This window comes from Ischnura elegans, unplaced genomic scaffold (genome assembly GCF_921293095.1).
Source record: "Ischnura elegans unplaced genomic scaffold, ioIscEleg1.1, whole genome shotgun sequence".
Lineage (NCBI taxonomy): Eukaryota > Metazoa > Arthropoda > Insecta > Odonata > Coenagrionidae > Ischnura > Ischnura elegans.
Window position 1 is genome coordinate 1 of NW_025791703.1, and position 22,111 is coordinate 22,111.

A 22,111-nucleotide genomic window follows, 5' to 3' on the forward strand; every position below is an offset into this window, starting at 1 on the left:
TCGCCCCGTTCGTTTCACTCCGTGCGCTTTCTGTGCCTATTCTGGGGGGAATGTGGTGAATTTGATTCCTGGGCAGGGATTGCGAAAGGTTGGTGAAAAAAAAATTACGCCTCGACGGGAGGGATTGTCGAGTGAGACTGGCTTTTCCATACTCGAGTCGCAGGATATTTCTGGTCTTGCGTGCGATTCTGGAAATTGATGACTGCGATTTTCTGTGTGTGAGAAGGCTGATTTTGAATGACTTTTGTGAAAATGAATTACCGTTCCCTACAACATTGTGACGACGTGGCGCGTTACACGTATTACTTAAATTACCACACGCCACTTCGGGATTGGAAATGATGTGTCTTTCCCGCAGGAAACGTGTATTCGTGAATACGGACGTGCAAGGGAAAAGATGTACTCTTCACATCGCCGATCGATAACTTTCCCTTTGTTCGTTTTTCGTACATTGTTCTGTGGATTAATTCCACTCTCTACGGTAATGTCCAAGTTTGAAACCTAACTTTGCTATTTCCTGAAACGTGGTATTTGTTGTTTCTGGCATTCTTACAATTACCTCTTTTGGCAAATCAATTTTCCTTTGAGTTACTTCGTTTGTCAATATTTCCGATGCATTTCACTGTCTGAATGCGGAATTACGAAGGAAAAGAGCGAGTACGACTTCGGAGTTATTCCTTTCGAACTTCACATATCCCTATTGCAATGCATGAAGTGACAATCTGCATGTTATGACGAAATGTCACACGCCTACGACGAATACATCGTGCGCTGTCGCAGTAGCCACGTATGTGGCATTAACGTAGCTATTATTCTGTCGAACTTTGTCTCCAAATAATTAATTGTGTCATTTTTCTGCACGTTTTAAAACGTGCCTCGTGAAAATCCGACCGGAAGTGTGGTTTCCACGCTCACCTGTTGAGTTTAAACGGACACTTTGCAATGTGACGGGCACAGAGCATGGAACATTGTTGAAATTTTCAATTCCGTCGCACTGAAGGTCCACGATAATGTTTGTTTCAATTTATATTCACGTTCTAAAACGTCTCCCGTCCAAATCCCTCGGTAATTATTGCTTTTTATGAATAATTTGGAGTATGGCATTGGAAATTTGTTTTGTCAGCAACGGATTACAATATATTTCTTAAACCATGGAATCAGTCGCACTGACACTAGTCACGAATAATTGCCTTAATTTCCTTGTCGTTTAAAACCGGTCCCATCAAAATTCACTGGTTTTTACTGTTCATATGACATAACGTTGATATTGAAAAATCAGCATTTGCTGTCAGACACATAATATGGGATATTTTTCAAAGTATTCATTCTGTGGCTACGGAACTCCGCAATAATGTTCTTTTTGAATACACCTAAGTTTTGAAACGTCTCCCGTCCAAATCCCACGGTATTTATGGTTTTTAGAAATAATTTTGAGTATGAAAATGGAAATTTGATTAACTCATTAGCAACTGTAACACATTTTTAAAACTATTTACTCCGTTGCACTGACACTTGTCACGAATATTTGTCTTAATTTTCTTGTCTTCGCTTACTTACAACCCAAAAAATGGCGTATTTTGAAAGTATTCATTCAGAGACTATGATACTACTCAATAATGTTTGTTTTCACTTTAAGAACGTTTTAAAACGTCTCCCATCAAAATCCCTCGGTAACTATGGTTTTTATAAATGATATTGAGTTTGATTCTAGGAATTTCATGTTGTCAGCCTGAGATTGAAAAATATTAATTCAACCATTAATTCAATCGCTCTGACACTCGTCACCGACAATTGCCTTATTTCTCCTATTGTTTTAAAACTTGTCCCACCAAAATCCGCTGGTTTTCACTGTTTATAGGACATAATGTTGTTACTCAATATATAGCCTCTGCAATATTTCAGTCACTTCAACTGGAATATTTTTTAAACTAATTATTCTAACGATACGAAACTCGACACTAATGTATGTTTTACTATTGTTAACGTTTTAGAACGCATCCCGTCAAAATCCCTCGGTAATTATGGTTTTTATGAATAATTTTGAGTGTGACACATTTAATGTCATTTTGTCATACACACATTGTAACATATTAATTAAACCATTGATTCAATCGCACTGACACTCTTCACCAACAATTGCCTTATTTCTCCTATTGTTTTTAAATTTGTCCCACTGAAATCCGCTGGTTTTCACTGTTTATAGGACATAATGTTGTTATTCAATATTTAGCCTCTGCAATATTTCAGTCACTTCAACTGGAATATTTTTTAAACTAATTATTCTAACGATACGAAACTCGACACTAATGTATGTTTTACTATTGTTAACGTTTTAAAACGTATCCCGTCGAAATCCCTCGGTAACTATGGTTTTTATAAATGATATTGAGTTTGACCCTAGGAATTTCATGTCGACAGCCAGGGAGTGTAACATATTAATTAAACCATTAATTCAATCGCACTGACACTCTTCACCAACAATTGCCTTATTTCTCCTATTGTTCTAAAACTTGTCCCACCAGAATCCGCTGGTTTTCACTGTTTATAGGACATAATGTTGTTATTGAATATTTAGCCTCCGCAATATTTCAGGCACTTCTACTGGAATATTTTTTAAACTAATTATTCTAACGATACGAAACTCGACACTAACGTATGTTTTACTATTGTTAACGTTTTAAAACGCATCCCGTCAAAATCCCTCGGTAATTATGGTTTTTATGAATAATTTTGAGTGTGACACATTTAATGTCATTTTGTCATACACACATTGTAACATATTAATTAAACCATTGATTCAATCGCACTGACACTCTTCACCAACAATTGCCTTATTTCTCCTATTGTTTTTAAATTTGTCCCACTGAAATCCGCTGGTTTTCACTGTTTATAGGACATAATGTTGTTATTCAATATTTAGCCTCTGCAATATTTCAGTCACTTCAACTGGAATATTTTTTAAACTAATTATTCTAACGATACGAAACTCGACACTAATGTATGTTTTACTATTGTTAACGTTTTAAAACGTATCCCGTCGAAATCCCTCGGTAACTATGGATTTTATAAATGATATTGAGTTTGACCCTAGGAATTTCATGACGACAGCCAGGGAGTGTAACATATTAATTAAACCATTAATTCAATCGCACTGACACTCTTCACCAACAATTGCCTTATTTCTCCTATTGTTCTAAACTTGTCGCACCAGAATCCGCTGGTTTTCACTGTTTATAGGACATAATGTTGTTATTGAATATTTAGCCTCCGCAATATTTTCAGGCACTTCTACTGGAATATTTTTTAAACTAATTATTCTAACGATACGAAACTCGACACTAACGTATGTTTTACTATTGTTAACGTTTTAAAACGCATCCCGTCAAATCCCTCGGTAATTATGACTTTTTTTTTAAGTATAATTTTGAGTATGACACATTTAATGTCATTTTGTCATACACACATTGTAACATATTAATTAAACCATTGACTCAATCGCACTGACACTCGTCAACCGACAATTGCCTTATTTCTCCTATTGTTTAAAACTTGTTCCACCAAAATCCGCTGGTTTTCACTGTTTATAGGACATAATGTTGTTATTCCAATATTTAGCCTCTGCAATATTTCAGTCACTTCAACTGGAATATTTTTTAAACTAATTATTCTAACGATACGAAACTCGACACTAATGTATGTTTTACTGTTGTTAACGTTTTAAAAGGTATCCCGTCTAAATCCCTCGGTAAATTATGGTTTTTATAAATAATATTGAGTTTGACCCTAGGAATTTCATGTCGACAGCCAGGGAGTGTAACATATTAATTAAACCATTAATTCAATCGCACTGACACTCTTCACCAACAATTGCCTTATTTCTCCTATTGTTCTAAAACTTGTCCCACCAAAATCCGCTGGTTTTCACTGTTTATAGGACATAATGTTGTTATTCAATATTTAGCCTCTGCAATATTTCAGTCACTTCAACTGGAATATTTTTTAAACTAATTATTCTAACGCTACGAAACTCGACACTAACGTACGTTTTACTATTGTTAACGTTTTAAAACGCATCCCCGTCAAAATCCCTCGGTAATTATGGTTTTTATGAATAATTTTGAGTATGACACATTTAATGTCATTTTGTCATACACACATTGTAACATATTAATTAAACCATTGACTCAATCGCACTGACACTCGTCACCGACAATTGCCTTATTTCTCCTATTGTTTTAAAACTTGTTCCACCAAAATCCGCTGGTTTTCACTGTTTATAGGACATAATGTTGTTATTCAATATTTAGCCTCTGCAATATTTCAGTCACTTCAACTGGAATATTTTTTAAACTAATTATTCTAACGATACGAAACTCGACACTAATGTATGTTTTACTGTTGTTAACGTTTTAAAAGGTATCCCGTCTAAATCCCTCGGTAATTATGGTTTTTATAAATAATATTGAGTTTGACCCTAGGAATTTCATGTCGACAGCCAGGGAGTGTAACATATTAATTAAACCATTAATTCAATCGCACTGACACTCTTCACCAACAATTGCCTTATTTCTCCTATTGTTCTAAAACTTGTCCCACCAAAATCCGCTGGTTTTCACTGTTTATAGGACATAATGTTGTAATTCAATATTTAGCCTCTGCAATATTTCAGGCACTTCTACTGGAATATTTTTAAAACTAATTATTCTAACGATACGAAACTCGACAGTAACGTATGTTTTACTATTGTTAACGTTTTAAAACGCATCCCGTCAAAATCCCTCGGTAAATACGGTTTTTATGAATAATTTTGAGTGTGACACATTTAATGTCATTTTGTCATTCACACATTGTAACATATTCATTAAACCATTGATTCAATCGCACTGACACTCGTCACCAACAATTGCCTTATTTCTCCTATTGTTTTAAAACTTGTCCCACTAAAATCCGCTGGTTTTCACTGTTTATAGGACATAATGTTGTTATTCAATATTTAGCCTCTGCAATATTTCAGTCACTTCAACTTGAATATTTTTTAAACTAATTATTCTAACGCTACGAAACTCGATACTAACGTATGTTTTATTATTGTTAACGTTTTAAAACGCATCCCGTCAAAATCCCTCGGTAATTATGGTTTTTATGAATAATTTTGAGTGTGACACATTTAATGTCATTTTGTCATTCACACATTGTAACATATTAATTAAACCATTGATTCAATCGCACTGACACTCGTCACCAACAATTGCCTTATTTCTCCTATCGTTTTAAAACTTGTCCCACCAAAATCCGCTGGTTTTCACTGTTTATAGGACATAATGTTGTTACTACATATATATAGCCTCTGCAATATTTCAGTCACTTCAACTGGAATATTTTTTAAACTAATTATTCTAACGATACGAAACTCGACACTAATGTATGTTTTACTATTGTTAACGTTTTAGAACGCATCCCGTCAAAATCCCTCGGTAATTATGGTTTTTATGAATAATTTTGAGTGTGACACATTTAATGTCATTTTGTCATACACACATTGTAACATATTAATTACACCATTAATTCAATCGCACTGACACTCGTCACCAACAATTGCCTTATTTCTCCTATTGTTTTAAAACTTGTCCCACCAAAATCCGCTGGTTTTCACTGTTTATAGGACATAACGTTGTTATTGAATATTTAGCCTCTGCAATATTTCAGTCACTTCAACTAAAATATTTTTCAAACTAATTATTCTAACGCTACGAAACTCGACACTAACGTATGTTTTATTATTGTTAACGTTTTAAAACGCATCCCGTCAAAATCCCTCGGTAATTATGGTTTTTATGAATAATTTTGAGTGTGACACATTTAATGTCATTTTGTCATTCACACATTGTAACATATCAATTAAACCATTGACTCAATCGCACTGACACTCGTCACCAACAATTGCCTTATTTCTCCTATTGTTTTAAAACTTGTCCCACCAAAATCCGCTGGTTTTCACTGTTTATAGGACATAACGTTGTTATTGAATATTTAGCCTCTGCAATATTTCAGTCACTTCAACTGGAATATTTTTCAAACTAATTATTCTAACGCTACGAAACTCGACACTAACGTATGTTTTATTATTGTTAACGTTTTAAAACGCATCCCGTCAAAATCCCTCGGTAATTATGGTTTTTATGAATAATTTTGAGTGTGACACATTTAATGTCATTTTGTCATTCACACATTGTAACATATCAATTAAACCATTGACTCAATCGCACTGACACTCGTCACCAACAATTGCCTTATTTCTGCTATTGTTTTAAAACTTGTCCCACCAAAATCCGCTGGTTTTCACTGTTTATAGGACATAATGTTGTTATTCAATATTTAGCCTCTGCAATATTTCAGTCACTTCAACTGGAATATATTTCAAACTAATTATTCTAACGCTACGAAACTCGACACTAACGTATGTTTCATTATTGTTAACGTTTTAAAACGCATCCCGTCAAAATCCCTCGGTAATTATGGTTTTTATGAAAAATTTTGAGTTTGACACATTTAATGTCATTTTGTCATTCACACATTGTAACATATCAATTAAACCATTGACTCAATCGCACTGACACTCGTCACCAACAATTGCCTTATTTCTCCTATTGTTTTAAAACTTGTCCCACCAAAATCCGCTGGTTTTCACTGTTTATAGGACATAATGTTGTAATTCAATATTTAGCCTCTGCAATATTTCAGGCACTTCTACTGGAATATTTTTAAAACTAATTATTCTAACGATACGAAACTCGACAGTAACGTATGTTTTACTATTGTTAACGTTTTAAAACGCATCCCGTCAAAATCCCTCGGTAAATACGGTTTTTATGAATAATTTTGAGTGTGACACATTTAATGTCATTTTGTCATTCACACATTGTAACATATTCATTAAACCATTGATTCAATCGCACTGACACTCGTCACCAACAATTGCCTTATTTCTCCTATTGTTTTAAAACTTGTCCCACCAAAATCCGCTGGTTTTCACTGTTTATAGGACATAATGTTGTAATTCAATATTTAGCCTCTGCAATATTTCAGGCACTTCTACTGGAATATTTTTAAAACTAATTATTCTAACGATACGAAACTCGACAGTAACGTATGTTTTACTATTGTTAACGTTTTAAAACGCATCCCGTCAAAATCCCTCGGTAAATACGGTTTTTATGAATAATTTTGAGTGTGACACATTTAATGTCATTTTGTCATTCACACATTGTAACATATTCATTAAACCATTGATTCAATCGCACTGACACTCGTCACCAACAATTGCCTTATTTCTCCTATTGTTTTAAAACTTGTCCCACTAAAATCCGCTGGTTTTCACTGTTTATAGGACATAATGTTGTTATTCAATATTTAGCCTCTGCAATATTTCAGTCACTTCAACTTGAATATTTTTTAAACTAATTATTCTAACGCTACGAAACTCGATACTAACGTATGTTTTATTATTGTTAACGTTTTAAAACGCATCCCGTCAAAATCCCTCGGTAATTATGGTTTTTATGAATAATTTTGAGTGTGACACATTTAATGTCATTTTGTCATTCACACATTGTAACATATTAATTAAACCATTGATTCAATCGCACTGACACTCGTCACCAACAATTGCCTTATTTCTCCTATCGTTTTAAAACCTGTCCCATCAAAATCCGATGCTTCTAACGGTTTATGAGATATAATGTGTATATTGGAAATTCATCCCTTGCAATATATCAGGCACTTGAAATGGGATATTTTTGAAATTACTAACTCTAGGGCTATGAAACTCTACACTTATGAATGCTTCAATATTATCTACGATTATAAAAGTCTCCCAACATAATCCCTCGGTAATTAAGATTTTTATAAATAATTTTGTGTATGGCAATTGAAATTGCATTTTGTCAGCTCCTGGGCTTCACATATTTTTTAAAGCTATTAAATCCGTCGCACTGAAATTCGTCACGAATAATTGCCTTCATTTTCCTGTCGTTTTAAAAGTAGCCCCATGGAAATCCGCTGGTTTTTACGGTTTATAGGACATAATGTTGATATTGAAAGTTGAGGTTTAGCAAACGGTCAGGCACAAAATAGGATATTATTGATACTATTAACTCTAAGGCTATGAAACTCCACACTAACGTATGTTTTAATTTTAAGAACGTTTTAAAACGTCTCCCGTCAAAATCCCTCGGTAATTATGGTTTTTATGAATAATTTTGAATATCACAATTGGAATTTCATTTACTCAGCCACACAAATGTCTGCCGTTCCCTTATCAAAAATATGTTTTTTCACGGATTAACACCAGTTCACTTTTAAAACGAAGGAAGATTTAATGCACGTATTCCTGACGAGTTTCATTGCACGACTCATTACAATTTCATTTATATCACATATTATGTAATCTCCAAGCCCTGATGCCACAACTGCACATATCAACATTCCCCCAATCATCATTCTATTCCCAAACTATCCCCATAGACTAACGCTTCCATTGATACACTTCCTAAAACGCATACTCCAGTCAAGTTTTACAATTTCCGAACATCAAATACCAATGTTATTCTGCATAATGCCCCGACAATTAAGACTTGTTTTCAAATTGCAAACTTCACCTATCATGATATCTCTCCTTGGGTATCGATTTCCATCACATAACTTTTCAAATGCTAAGAAAGGTAAACCACTTATTCCTGATCTGTTTAATTGCATAAAACAAACTAATTTCCATAATGACACAGTTTGTGTACTCTCGAAGCGTTGACAACATAACAGCTCATTCCAACATTTAACCATGAAAATTATATTTCCCTAACGACGCCCAGCCTTTAACTAATAACATGATCAGTAATTTATCGAAAGAATTAATGTATGAATTCACTGCATTACGGCCCACATTTCCCTATCGTTTGCCTTTCTTATCAGCAAACTCCTACACATCGGCCAACTTCAGCCTGAACAAACAAATGATGTATTGGTTGTATTTGCAATGCAACGACATAATTACCACATTCACATGAAAGTATGCACTTCCAATATCTTCGCGTTAACACATTTTCTCACTCACACGCAATAACGGATTTTTTTTCCGAATTTTTCCTCTGTCGCCTTCCAACACTTCACTTTGCGCCGCCTTTCTTCTACCATACATTTCACAAACACGGGGACAACATCGACACGGGGACTTCACTTGCACATTAGGGAACACTTGTCACAGTGTTTGCGACGAGTACCACTTCCAAATTGCGTTTTAATACCTAAAATTTTTACTCAAATTCCGTGAGGTTCTTGTGTGATGCAAGAATCCTAGCCGATAGTTCCGCAACTGCCACTAGGGCGCACCACCTCCCGAGACACGGTTCCGTGAAACGGCAGGCGATGAGTCCAGCATACGATACAATGTATTATACCATCCGAGAATGCCACGTTTAACCAAGAAATGTAACTAATTCCACGTCAATGAGTGCTGCGCTGTCATTACCCGTACGCCTGTGTTGTTGATTCTCGTCTTGCCTCGTTGCCAAGGTAATGGCGTATTGTTGATCGAGCATCGAAATTTCGTGCTTTCGCGAAAACGTACCGTGGGATGGTTAGGGAGATGTACCGTTGAACATCGATGGTATGATAACAATCTTCAAACCTTATCTTTTCTGAAAATGACCGTTATTAATTACTTGGGTAGTTTAAACTATTTTTAATAATTCAATGAAAAACCCTCTGCACGCCATCTCCCAATGGACACCGGGAAGCGGAAGCCGATTTCCATGCCTTTAGAGTATGTAATCCCGCTGTGATAACCGAGGATCGAAGGAAAGTGTCGCGTGGCATGCAAATTAAAATTATTCCCAAACCTATTTCTCTCATTCACCACATATCGGAATCAACGAAACTCTCGCATTAGGGAATAAATTCCGAGGAAGTGATTGCAGTAATGACTGAAAATGGATTTTTCCCAAAGCCTTTCCTCTCCAACGCTACATTAATGTCACTCTTGAAACACGCGAATAAAATATGTAGAAAATATTTCACATAGTGACATTTCTTTCTCAAAAGAAATTTTCGCGGCATATTCCGGCTCTGCATTGCTCGCGGTAGGTGATTGAAAATATTTTTTTTAAACAAGTTGAAGAATAAAAGTAATGCCAACAGCACCCGGTATTCCCAGGCGGTCACCCGTCCAAGTACTATCCGGGCCCTACGTAGTTTAACTTCGGTGATCGAACGAGAACCGGTGAATTGTACGTGGTGTGGCCGTTGGCGAGTACATGACCGAATCCTCAAAAAGTTATCATGACTTGAGAATCGAAGGAAGATCTGGTTTCTTCGCGGTTGTATCTGCTTTTGTTTCTGTTGAATAGTTACCATTTCCAGACAACAGTCCCTTGATGCTTAAGCAATTCTCAATTCCGTTATATCTTTTGGTCCATCTTTGAAAATGTGTTTATGAAAAATGTCTTTCGTAACGGTGTGCTTGTTGGTGTAATGGCGATTCGTTTCAGCTTTAATCCATTGGTAAATGTCGCCTGTTGTTGTTTCGACTGTTTAATGATCGATGTAACGCAAGGGATGCATTTACTTCTTCAAAGAAATTTTCTGGCAAAAGATGATTATGTAATGCGTAACGAGGGAATTAATTTGAGAAAGATAATTCTTGTCGTTCCAATTTCTTCATCTACATTTTCCGGACTTGACGGTGTTATGCTCTTTGTTGGTTAAGCAATGTGTAAAAAATCGTTTTCACCATTCTTGGAACAAAATGTTTTTCCCTACATTCATACATTTTTCTTTATGTCATTTATCTATCTCCCAATGCCAACACACTGCCACGGAGACAGGAATTCGTGGTTTTACTCCGAGTTATATTACGGAATAGGAAATTATTATCCTTCCTCGCTTATCGCGCTTCACTCTTTTTCCCAATTGCGATTATGAGGTGGCATTACTGCCCCTGTGATGCGAACCGATTTCGTAACATTTACGTGGAGGAATGACGAACGATAGTGCGCCCCTTCAAAAAAACTGTCCGTTGGCAGGGAGCCGACCTCGATTCAAAGTTCTCCCCTACCGACAGTTGCTTACGTCACACGCTGCCGCTTCTCGGTCGGGGAGACGTACCTTCCCCCACCACCATTTCCGACCGTGGGAACAAGAGTCCCCTTCATGTTCCCATACAGGCGGGCGACTGGCATTTGCTTTCGTGAAACGTATGCCCGACGGAAATATTTCCAACCCTAAAATTTCACTTGCGCTATGGAAACACTTCATTGGACGTGTACACCGATCATTGATTGATAAATTCCTCGACATGACTATTGCGTGAAAGTAATGAAAGTGTACTGTTGACGAAGGAACGGTATACATTGAGCGTTTTTTTCTTTTTTTCAAGTATTACACGTTATCTCGAAGCCTTGCAAAACCCTACTTCCATTAATGGCAGTCGATTACCTTTCCAACATTTTTAATGGTGCTATGCCATGAAAGTATGTGTTGCTGTCATTGGAGTGATTATCCTCGCCTGCAAGTCTTTCGATACGGCAGGTATTGAATGATGCCATGAATAGAAAACACTTACTCACTTTTTACGTCGACGGGAAACAAACGAAGGAGGCCATTGCGTCTTTTGAAAAATTCGCCCGTTGGAACTTCTTTTTTTCTTCCCGGCGTCCCCTGCCCCACTCGCTGCGTTTAGGTTCGTGGTGGGGGAACCCGTCCCCCACCACCCGGATCCAAGCGTGGGAACTACCCCACACACGGGTTCCCAGGAAAGTTGTCTTCGTTGACCCAAGAATTTCCCCACCCCCGGATTCTTTCCACGTGGCGGTACTTCGCACGAAGAGAGAGTGCGTTACAAAAAATTTGTGGACGAATAAAACTTTGAAACGGTATGGAGGGAAATGTTTATAACTGACTGCACGAAATGGATTACGTCGCACTGGTTTTTTCTGAAACAGTCTTCATCAATGAATTAGAGAATGAGGGATACAAATACATCTTCCACTAAGGACGCTGAATAATCTGATTCGCCAAGTAATACTTTCCAACTGCAACGAAAGAAAATGCTCGTGACGAGGGAGCATAATTTTAGACGATTCCGGCATTTAACGCGACTCCGGTGTGTATGGAAAAGGTGTTTGCGATATTCCGTGTCCACCACGGCTAAAAATTTATTTCAAAGTCACGGGGGACTGCATTGGGAATGATGCATCACATTTTAGAATTTTCTTTCATTCCCGTGATTTAATGAAGGGGAAAATAGGCGCTCTGGGATTTTCTCACCCGCGCGGTTACCCGAAGGAATGTTTCTTATTTCAGTAGCCGCCTTTCCGTCGGCCGATGTGCGCAGAGAAAGAGTCTGTGAATCGCCGGGAGAAGCACGCCGCACCATCTAGCGGCGGCGGCGGAACCATACTCGGACAGTTCGCAGCCAAGTGCGAAATAGGCGACCAGCTTGTTATTAGTTAATTTATGGTATATTAATACGAGACGCAGTCATTCACTAGTAACCGAAGAAGGGGAGAATATCAATAACATTCTCGCTTTTTCTGCATTTCCCTTGCAAACCATTCCTAATTAACATGCTGAAGTAACACAATGGCAAGAATGGTTTCCAATGCGGTGCACGAAAAAAAATTATGTTAGAATTATGGAGTTATGACTAAATTTATCAAAGTTTTCGGTTCACGAGGGACATCAAAATATTTGGTAGAAATCAGCAAAGGATTTGGGTAAAGTGTATGAAATTGGATTGCTATTTGTCAACTTACAGGCCACAGAATTTTTTTTCCCGTGTCTTATATGTCTTCGGGAGGCAATTTATATTAAGCAGACAACATTCCCCTATTAATAAAAATTAGCAGTACTTGCAAGAAGTGGCATTTTTGATAAGCGAATTCCATGATTTTCCACCGTTGGTTGCTATGTTACGTCGCACGTAACGTTGAAAGAATTAGCGATGCAAAGTTTCCATTATTTGCTGTACTCGCGTTACGTCTTGCATTGAAATGTTTATGTGTAGCAAACAGCCAACAGGAAACCAAATAACTTCGTTACTAAGGGTAACTATATCGTTCAGCGCTCAAGCGAAACTGCTCAATGTCACGAAAAGCTTTCCAAATAATTGAGTTATGCTTTGAAAATCATTGTGGAAGAGACGAGTGTGTTCATTAACATATACTCAAGGCAGAAGGCACGGAAATTTATTGCTACGGATTAAGTCGTTCCGTGCGTTTTAATACAGTGTAGAGAAATGTGGATTGCCTACTCATAAGATATTAATTAATCGGTTCTCTCCCTTTACTGACTAAATGTACGGCTATACTCCGAAACTCTGCGAACTTTTCTCGTGTACTGCGAATATGTACAACTATGGGAGTTCGGTTTAAGGATAAGTCGTTGACACTGGCAGACAGTGACGATATCACTTATTGAGAAGAGGAAGGATATTTGACGTATGTAGGGTGCAATCGAGGAAGGAAAGTAGACCTGACTACTCACGAGGAATAATTAATTCGCATAAGGAAATTCTTCGATCGCTCGCGAAAGGATGTAATTTCCGCTTCACTCCGATGGCAAAGAGACTGGAGAACGATTGTCATTCACCGTGGCATGCAAAAATGTAGTAAGAACTTACGGTACCGTTAGGGAAAATGTAAAATTGAATCGTGGACAACTGCGGGCAGCAACTCGGGCACGAAACATTTTCAGAGTAGGAAGGAACGGTGACAAACAGTTAAATCGCTCACTGCATTCGTCGCGGAATCGATATGCTAATGAAATGGTCCGGTATTTACGGCTAATCAATGAATCACTTCTAATCACCTAACCTAAGGTATAACCGAGCCGAGTTCTTTCCCCGCTTATCCGTGTTATCGCGACGAGCACCTACGTCCGAGATGTTCTCTGCCTCGCGGCCCCCTGCCCTGCACCCGCGATGCCGAGAATCGTCAGCCGCACGGAGTGTATTCCTGCCTGGAGTCGAAGCGGTCCGCTCCCTCCGAACGCCGAAATGAAATGCAAATCGCGGGCGGAGGAAAGACACCGCTTGACAGTCGTCACTTCACTGGCAGATGATCATTTACGAGGCGGTCGTGTTCCGATCATGTACGTTTAAACGATACTGTTTTTGATGAATGGATTATTTACATATATTCCGTGCTTCGCGTCGTTGGAATACAGTGCGGTGTTTCATTGTTGTAAATGACAACATTTGTTTTTCCGCATTTCACGACAATTGACCGCGGATGAGTCGATAAATCATTCATCGTGGCTAGCGTTCGCATACTTGCGCCGAGTCGCAATCCGGGATAGAAATCCCACCGAGAGACGATATTTCAAATTCCGCTCTGGACGTCCACGGCGAGCGACTGCGAAAAGGCCTCCCGCGCCATCTGTCGGCGGATTCTGAATTACTACTCGATCAGCGGTAGCTGTCGTGAGAAGACGACGCGAATAATTATTATCAGTTATAATTAGTCCATGTTTATCAGCGGTTACTCACATAACGCCGGTTATGTAGTGTTCTTTGTGACGCACAGCAAACGCGAGGAAATGAGTGAAAGTGTCTGTGTCGATGGATGTATAGGAAAAGTGAGTGAAATGCACGAGAATCAATAGTGTGATGAAAACAGCGATTCTGATAGCCGTGCAGGTGAATACTGTGATCCACAACCAGCGAGCCGAGTAAGTACGCTATTACTTATTTAAACACTTTTCACGCTCGTATTCGTTGACTGTGTTGTTCCTTGCGTTTCTCTTTCGTGTGGAAAAGTAAACTGTGTAGTGATTAATTCACTGTTTGACGATGATGACGGTTGATTGATCCCAACGTGTAATTGTGTATCCTAAGAAAACCGAAATTATTCGTGGCGTCCTTAATTGTTACAAGTTGAGTGAATCGTGGCTTAATTTAAAACTGTTTGCCTTTTCTGTGCTAAGGCGTTGATGGTTATCCCTTGCACTTTGTATGTTAGGCACTGTGCACTGTTTGAAATGTTGACGAAAGAGTGGAAGGAAGAATATTTTTCGCTAATTTCTTCCTTAGCAACGGATTGCTGGTTTCACATTAGTGAATACGGAATAATTAAATGGAAGTGTTTAGCGTGTTATATCGTCGTCCTTAAATTTGCATGAGTGAAGTGATTTTAATTGGCAGATCTTGATTAGTAATACGTGTCAATGCTAAGTCTAGCAAGTGCAATGAAAGAACAATTAACGATGTTGACGATTACACGTCCCATTCCTACCGTCAGGCGTCGTTGGTTATTCTTAACGTTCCTTTCGTGGGAATGTAATTCCTTTTGTGCTATTTCATTTTTTCTTGGCAGCGGAATAACGTAAATAATTAGGGCAGGGATATTGTAACGTAAATAATTTGGGCAGTTTTATGGTAAGCTGTGATAACTTAACATGTGATTTTAAAAGCGAACTGTTAGCATAACGGAGCCCAAGGAATTTATCGGACGTAGTAGAGGAATTACTTTTCAAACGTCAAAGGCAAACTCACAAACATTTCCCATATTGTACTGCCTCTTTCAGTAATTCCTGATTGCTACATCATTTCCTTCGCCATACGAATGTTAACAGTGACATCCGTACTTGATATATTGGTTTGAAATCGCTTGGAAATCGTCGAAAACCACGTAAGACTCTGCATCATGCGGTACGTTTTGGTGGATATTTTGAGGTACAAGAGTACTCTATATTCCAATTATGCAAATGTTCACCACATTGCGCTTGAATCTTGGCTTAATTTACGATATTATATGCGACTTTAAGGCGGGGATTTGGTCGTTCGATGTGCCATTGTTGTGGAGAACATTAATAGTTCACGACAATTGACAATCGATGGTTCATTAGGTATGGCAAGGATTCGCATATTGCCGCTGCGTTGCGAATAATTATCCCAATTGCTTTCCCACGCGCGATTCCTAATTCCCAACAGCGATGCGCGCAGTGGACTGCTGGAGGTTCCCCCCGCACCATCTAGCGGCCGAATCTGTATTACCACTCGATCGCTCTTGCTGCGGCAGCTGTGGTGAGAAGACGTCGCGAGTAACTAATATCAGTGATAATTGTATAATGTTTATCAGCTGTAACTGACATAACGCCGGTTCTGTAGTGTTCTTTGTGACGCTTGGCAATCGTGAGGAAAGGATTGAAAGTGTCTGTGTCGCTGGATGCATAGGAAAAGTTAGTGAAATGTACGGGAATGAAGTGTGTTGACAACAGCGATTGTGATCTACAGCCGAAGAGCCGAGTAAGTACGCTGTTACTTATTTTTCCACTTTTTACATTCATAATCGTTGTCTGTGTTATTCCTTGGCTTTCTCTTTTGTGTAGAAAAGTGAACTGTGATGTGATTAATACACTGTTTGACGATGATGACGGTTGATTGATCCCAGCGTTTAATTGTGCATCGTAAGAAAACATAAATTACTCGTGGCGTCCTTAATTGTTTCAAGTTGAGTGAATCGTGGCATAATTTAAAAGTGTTTGCCTTTGAATGTGCTAAGACGTTGATGGTTTTCCCTTGCACTTTGTATCTTAGGCACTGTGCACTGTTTGAAATGTTGACGAAGGAGTTGAAGGAAGAACATTTTTCGCGAATTCCTTAGCAACGGATTGTTTGGTTTCACAAAATTTATTACGGAATATTTTAATGGAAGTGTTTACGGTGTTACATCGTGGTCGTATACTCTGTATGTGTGAAGTTATGTGCATTGGCAGATCCGGATTAATAATAAGTGTAATGCTATGTATTTGGACTGCTGTTATGAAAGCAGTCAGCGATGTCGAATAGTGCACACCGCATTTCCACTGTCAGCCGGCGTTGATTATTGTTAACGTGCCTTTCGTCCGAATATAATTCCTTGTGTGATATTTCATAACTTCTTCGCAGTGGAACTACATAATTAATTAGGGCAACGATAACATTCCATGGTAATGCTGTGTTAAGTTGACATGTGACTTGAAAAGCGTAGTGTTAGCATCACGGAGGCCAAAAGAATTTTATCGGATATGGAAAAGGAATTAATTGTAAAACGTCAAATCACAAACGTTTCCTCAGACTCGTGAAATTGGAGACCAGCAAAACGCCATTGTCATATGATTGAATGGAAACCGTGAAATGTTGTAAGTAGCGGCACTCATACGCAAGTTTATTTGTGATTTTGCAAAATTATGTTCATCGTTGGTTATCGGAAATGTGGGAACGCATTGTGCAAAGCGTCGAAGACTATTTTAAGTCCTCGACACTCATTTTCGCACACCGCATGTGTTATGATTTTCGGGAAAAAATGTAAACTGTGCTCTTTCAATGCGTTACTGATTGTTACGAGGTAACCGTAGGGGCTCGAAATTTCAAAAGGTTTCGCCATGGGTGATAATTACTCGATGTCATTACATCAAACTTTATAATCGCTGGTCTTTCCCGGGGAAGGGAATGAGAAATGTGATTGTTGACGTGCTAATTATCCTTAGCAACCGGGTGTTTGCTGGTTTCATTGCAGTTGTTTTCAATTGTTTGAACAAGTACTGACGCTGAAGTTGTTGCACCGATTTGCGTGTGGGAAGTGTACCACTACTAATTGCTTGCATTGAAAAATTCTTATTGTTGCGAATTAAGTATCGATAGTAAGTATCGTACGTTTGCGTTTCATTGTCTTTGATAGGCCGTCGAAATTGTGCTTCGTAGGACGTCGTGCGTTTGATGAGTAACTGTTACAATAAATCTGTAATGGAATTGATGTAATGAATCGTTCACGAAACAACTCCGCGATTAATGTATTTCTCGAATGCATCTGCAAGCTTTTTTTTCGTTTAACCGATTGCAGGCGTGCCATTACAACGTAAACGAGACATAATGAAAGAAAGAAATTGCGTCCTTCATGTTCCGGGAGCACAATTTTATCCATCGCATGACACGCAAGTTCGGACGACAGCATTTTGTTTTGCTTTTCTCCAGGCTCGACACCCCCGATACCGGCTGCCTAGTCAGTGTGCGTGTCGAGACTTGCAGGAACTCAATTCGTATGGGAGTGGAAGTGGTCCGCTAGTTTTGAACGCGAAAATAAAATGCGATACGCCGAGCGACGCTCGGTGGTCGGCAGTTAATAGCATTGCCCGGATTTAATTTCCTTCAGTCAAAATTAACATTCACCAACGATGAGAAATGTGCAGGTTTACAATGATGTGTTCATAGATTGAATTTATAAGTGGTTTTACGTGCGAAACGGACGCAAGCTTTGCGTCTTCGGACGAAAAGGCTATGTGCCATTGCTGTCATTAATAGTAATTGTTCGAGACAGTCAAGATCCGAGGACTCGACAGCGTATGCATTGGCATTGTTGACCTCGGTCGTAAACAATAGCCCGGGTGCGCTCTCCCTCGGGGGATCGAACGTTCAAACTTGTGTTTGCACGCGCCCGGCGAGGCAGGCACCGGACTGCGGAGTGGCCTCCGTCGCACCATCTAGCGGCAGCGCGTGTTACTTTTTGAGCACTCACGATGCAATACTTGTCCCGGGATGCGGATGACGAGATTAATTATTACATTGTTGCAAGTTTGTCAGTGACACCTGACATTACGTCGTTTGTATCTTCCACCTTTTGACGCAACACACGTGTAAGAAAAGGAATGATGAATGATCAATAGCCGATCCGGTTAATGAAGGGAATCGCACGTAGCAGGGTTTTAATTATTACGCTATGAATTAATTTTCGTTTCCAGAAAATCTTAAAGGAGAATACTAATCGTTGAAAGCATTTCACAAATTGACCTTCGTCTTCTTTTTTTAAAGAATTTTTCTCGGCATTTTCTGGCAATGCATAGCTCGTGGTAGCTGAGTTAAAATATTTTTTTAAGTTTAATAGTTGCCAGTTTCCCGCAGTAGTTGGATGTGCTTTAGTGTCTCTCAATTCCGTTATTTCATGTACTCGATATTTGAAAATGTGTTTCTGAAAAATGTCTGTAGCAACGGTGTGCTTGTTACTGTAATGGCGATTTCTTTCAGCTCCCATCGCTTAGTGAATGTCGCCTGTTGTTGTGTCAACTGTTTCATGATCGAAATTATTTTGGGTATGCATTTCATTTTAAAAATGGATTCGCAGGAAATGGAGCATTATGGAATGCAGACAGGAAAAGCAGTTCTCTCAAGGAATAATTTCGAGAAGTACATTGTTCGGCGTTACATTACTTTATGTAAATTTTCCGGGCTTGACTGTTTTAAGCGCGGTTTCTCTACGAATGACAACGAATGTATCAACCTAGGAACAGAAATATATTATCCAAGAGTGGTGAATAAAAAAGTTATATCGATCGTTCGTGGAACAATATAATTTTCGCTGTAATCACCGACGTTTCCTTCATGAGATGTCATTTACTATACTTACGGAATTTACTCGAGCGAAATGATTTTTTTCAGTATGTACGATGTAAGTAACTTACGTGTAGAATACGGAAGGAATGGTATGGGCCTAAGAAATGGCATGGACTGCACAAAGGCAGCGTTCTGCGCGATAAGGAAAAGTTAACTGGGAAAACTGAAGTGGCGTGTTTCAATCGTTTCACTTGAAGGAAGTGGGAGTACTGCCATTTCACGTAAAAGAAAATGCAATGCACATCCTTCAACGCATGCATGTGGTGAATAACTTGTAATTAGTTCTCATAAGGATAGGGGAAAAAAATAAAAAGTGATACCAACAGCACCCGGTGTTCCCAGGCGGTCACCCATCCAAGTACTATCCGGGCCCGACGTTGCTTAACTTCGGTGATCGGACGAGAACCGGTGTATTCAACGTGGTATGATTCAAAACATTTATTATTTCAAATATCAAAATACATACATCATGGAAAAAAAAACATTCGTACATAAGAGAATAGGAAGCTGCACAACAACAAAATTGTACAGTTAAATTAAAGCCTTTTAAAGTCCTCTTTTTTTCCCATTGCAACAGATAAAGGGCAAAAATTATTGGCATATTAAAAAAGAAAAAATAATTTCTTTTCTTCCAAAGTTGGCGGCCCGGGGACTCGAACACCCAGCTAAAACACAGCACTTCGCACACCAGCCGGGCGTCGATCCACTAGGCCATCGCTGCTTTACACTCGAGATGGGAAAAACAACCAATAAAAGCTTCAGAATGCACTCACGATGCGGTTACAAAAAAAAAAAAGCTCTTTTTTTCTCTTCCTTGAATAAAGCAAATAAACAATCATTTTTAATTAAGAATGAAACAATTTTTACATATTTGTAAAGATTCTTCCCTATTGAAATCTTCTAAGAAATGTTTTTAACAGAAAAAATTGGACAAGGGAGCCTGGGGATTCGAACACCCGGACCAGACACTCCATACTTCTCCTTACTGGCCGGGCGCCGATCCACCAGGCCACCGTAACTTTCTGAGCTCACAAGCATAAAATGCGGTCTAAGAGCTTCCCATCTGGTTTTTCCCTAAATTTATTCTGTCATTCCATTTCTCATTCACATCATTTGTTTGTCCATCTGGGCGTTGAATTAACCGGGGTCAAAGTCCACGATCTCCATGAAAACATTTTTTAAAAAGGAACGAAAGTTCGGCGGTGCGCCGGGTAATGGAGCACACAACACGAAACTTAGGAGCCCTTCTCCCACTGGCTTTCTTTGTAATGTTAAGAAGGTAAATTTAGAAATGATGGCCGAAAGTGTATTGGTTTTAAAAGAAGGAAAAAGTTTGAAATTCAAAGTTAAGAGTGTATGGTCGTCAAGCCGAGGACAAGTACCAAAGGAATCTAGATGAAAAAAAATATCTCTAATAGCCCTCCATGCCCTCGGGCTATCGCCACAGCCGAGGACATGGTGGGGCAGGTCATCCATGTGATTACACACAGGGCAGAGGGGCGCGTCAGCCAGACCCATTTTAAAAAGATTTACCCTTGTGAGCTGAAGGCCCGCAATCACGCCAAACATAACACTGGCGACACACTCCTCCACCCTGCATGCCGCCCAGTTCCTCCACGAGTTGGCGGAGGGGGGCGCAGAACCCCCCTCCCCTCCCCTTAAAACCCGTTCATACAAGCGCTTGACCAAGAATGCCTCGCCCGGGCGAACAATGTCGGCAACCGCCCGCGCTGATGCGAGCGATTTTTTTAACTCGTGAGAGGAGGCGCTGCCGGCAGCCCATGCCGCCTTGAGCAACGCGCTCCTCTCCGGCGAGTCCCCTCCCAGAATCTTAAAAGCGATCTTACAATGGATCACTCGCGCTTTTATTTCAGCATTAATAAGGTCAAGCCCCCCCTTATCGCGACTCAAATACAGCTGTTGCCGTTTCACTTTTCGTGGCATTTTGTGCCACACCATGCTGTTTGTAAGTGTAACAAGTTGTGCATGGTGCTTTCGTGTTAATGGCCATGTATGCGCCACGTACCAAATCTTCGGATAAATCAATGTATTAATTAATTTAACCCTAGCCGTCAGGGGCAGGGAGACACAAGTGTATTTACGAATATTAAAAGTTATTGTCTGAAGGACCTCATCCCAATTATGCTCGAGCATGGCGGGGATTGGCTTCTCCCACCATATACCGAGAATCTTGACTGGATCCTGCGTCACCTTCCAGCAGGGATTAGACGGGGGTGTCCCTTGTAAGACAATCGCCTTACTTTTAACGTGGTTAATTTCCACTCCCCCCGCCGTATACGCCTCGATTACCTCACGAGCAGACTCCATCTGCTCGTGATTGTCGATGAAAAGAGTAATGTCATCGGCGTACACAATCCCGGTATATCTTGAGCCGAAACGCTCAATGCCAACCCCCGCCAGCTGTAATCCTCTAATTAGAGGGTCCATGGCTACCGCGAAGAGAGCCATAGATAGGGGGCACCCCTGACGGACTGAATTCCTGACTAAAAAGGGCCCTGAAAACCCTCCCCCAACCCGAAGACAGGCAGTGGCGTCAGTGTATAATAATTTAATAACATTAGTAAAAATATCAGGAAAAGCCATTCGTTTTAAAACAGTTAAAATGAACTCGATCCTAATAAAATCAAAGGCTTTGCTGAGATCTATAGCTAAAACACAATAAAAAGGATTACT

General features: G+C 39.3%; 1 non-coding gene and 1 pseudogene across 1 annotated transcript; both read right to left on the reverse strand.

Annotated features, from left to right (window-relative positions):
* Positions 1-10,182: 10,182 nt before the first annotated feature.
* LOC124173537 lies at positions 10,183-10,301 on the reverse strand. The gene has a single exon (XR_006868606.1). It is a non-coding gene; the product is annotated as a 5S ribosomal RNA (ribosomal RNA).
* A 9,433-nt stretch (positions 10,302-19,734) lies between these two features.
* On the reverse strand, positions 19,735-19,853 carry LOC124173539 (annotated as a pseudogene).
* Positions 19,854-22,111: the final 2,258 nt, after the last annotated feature.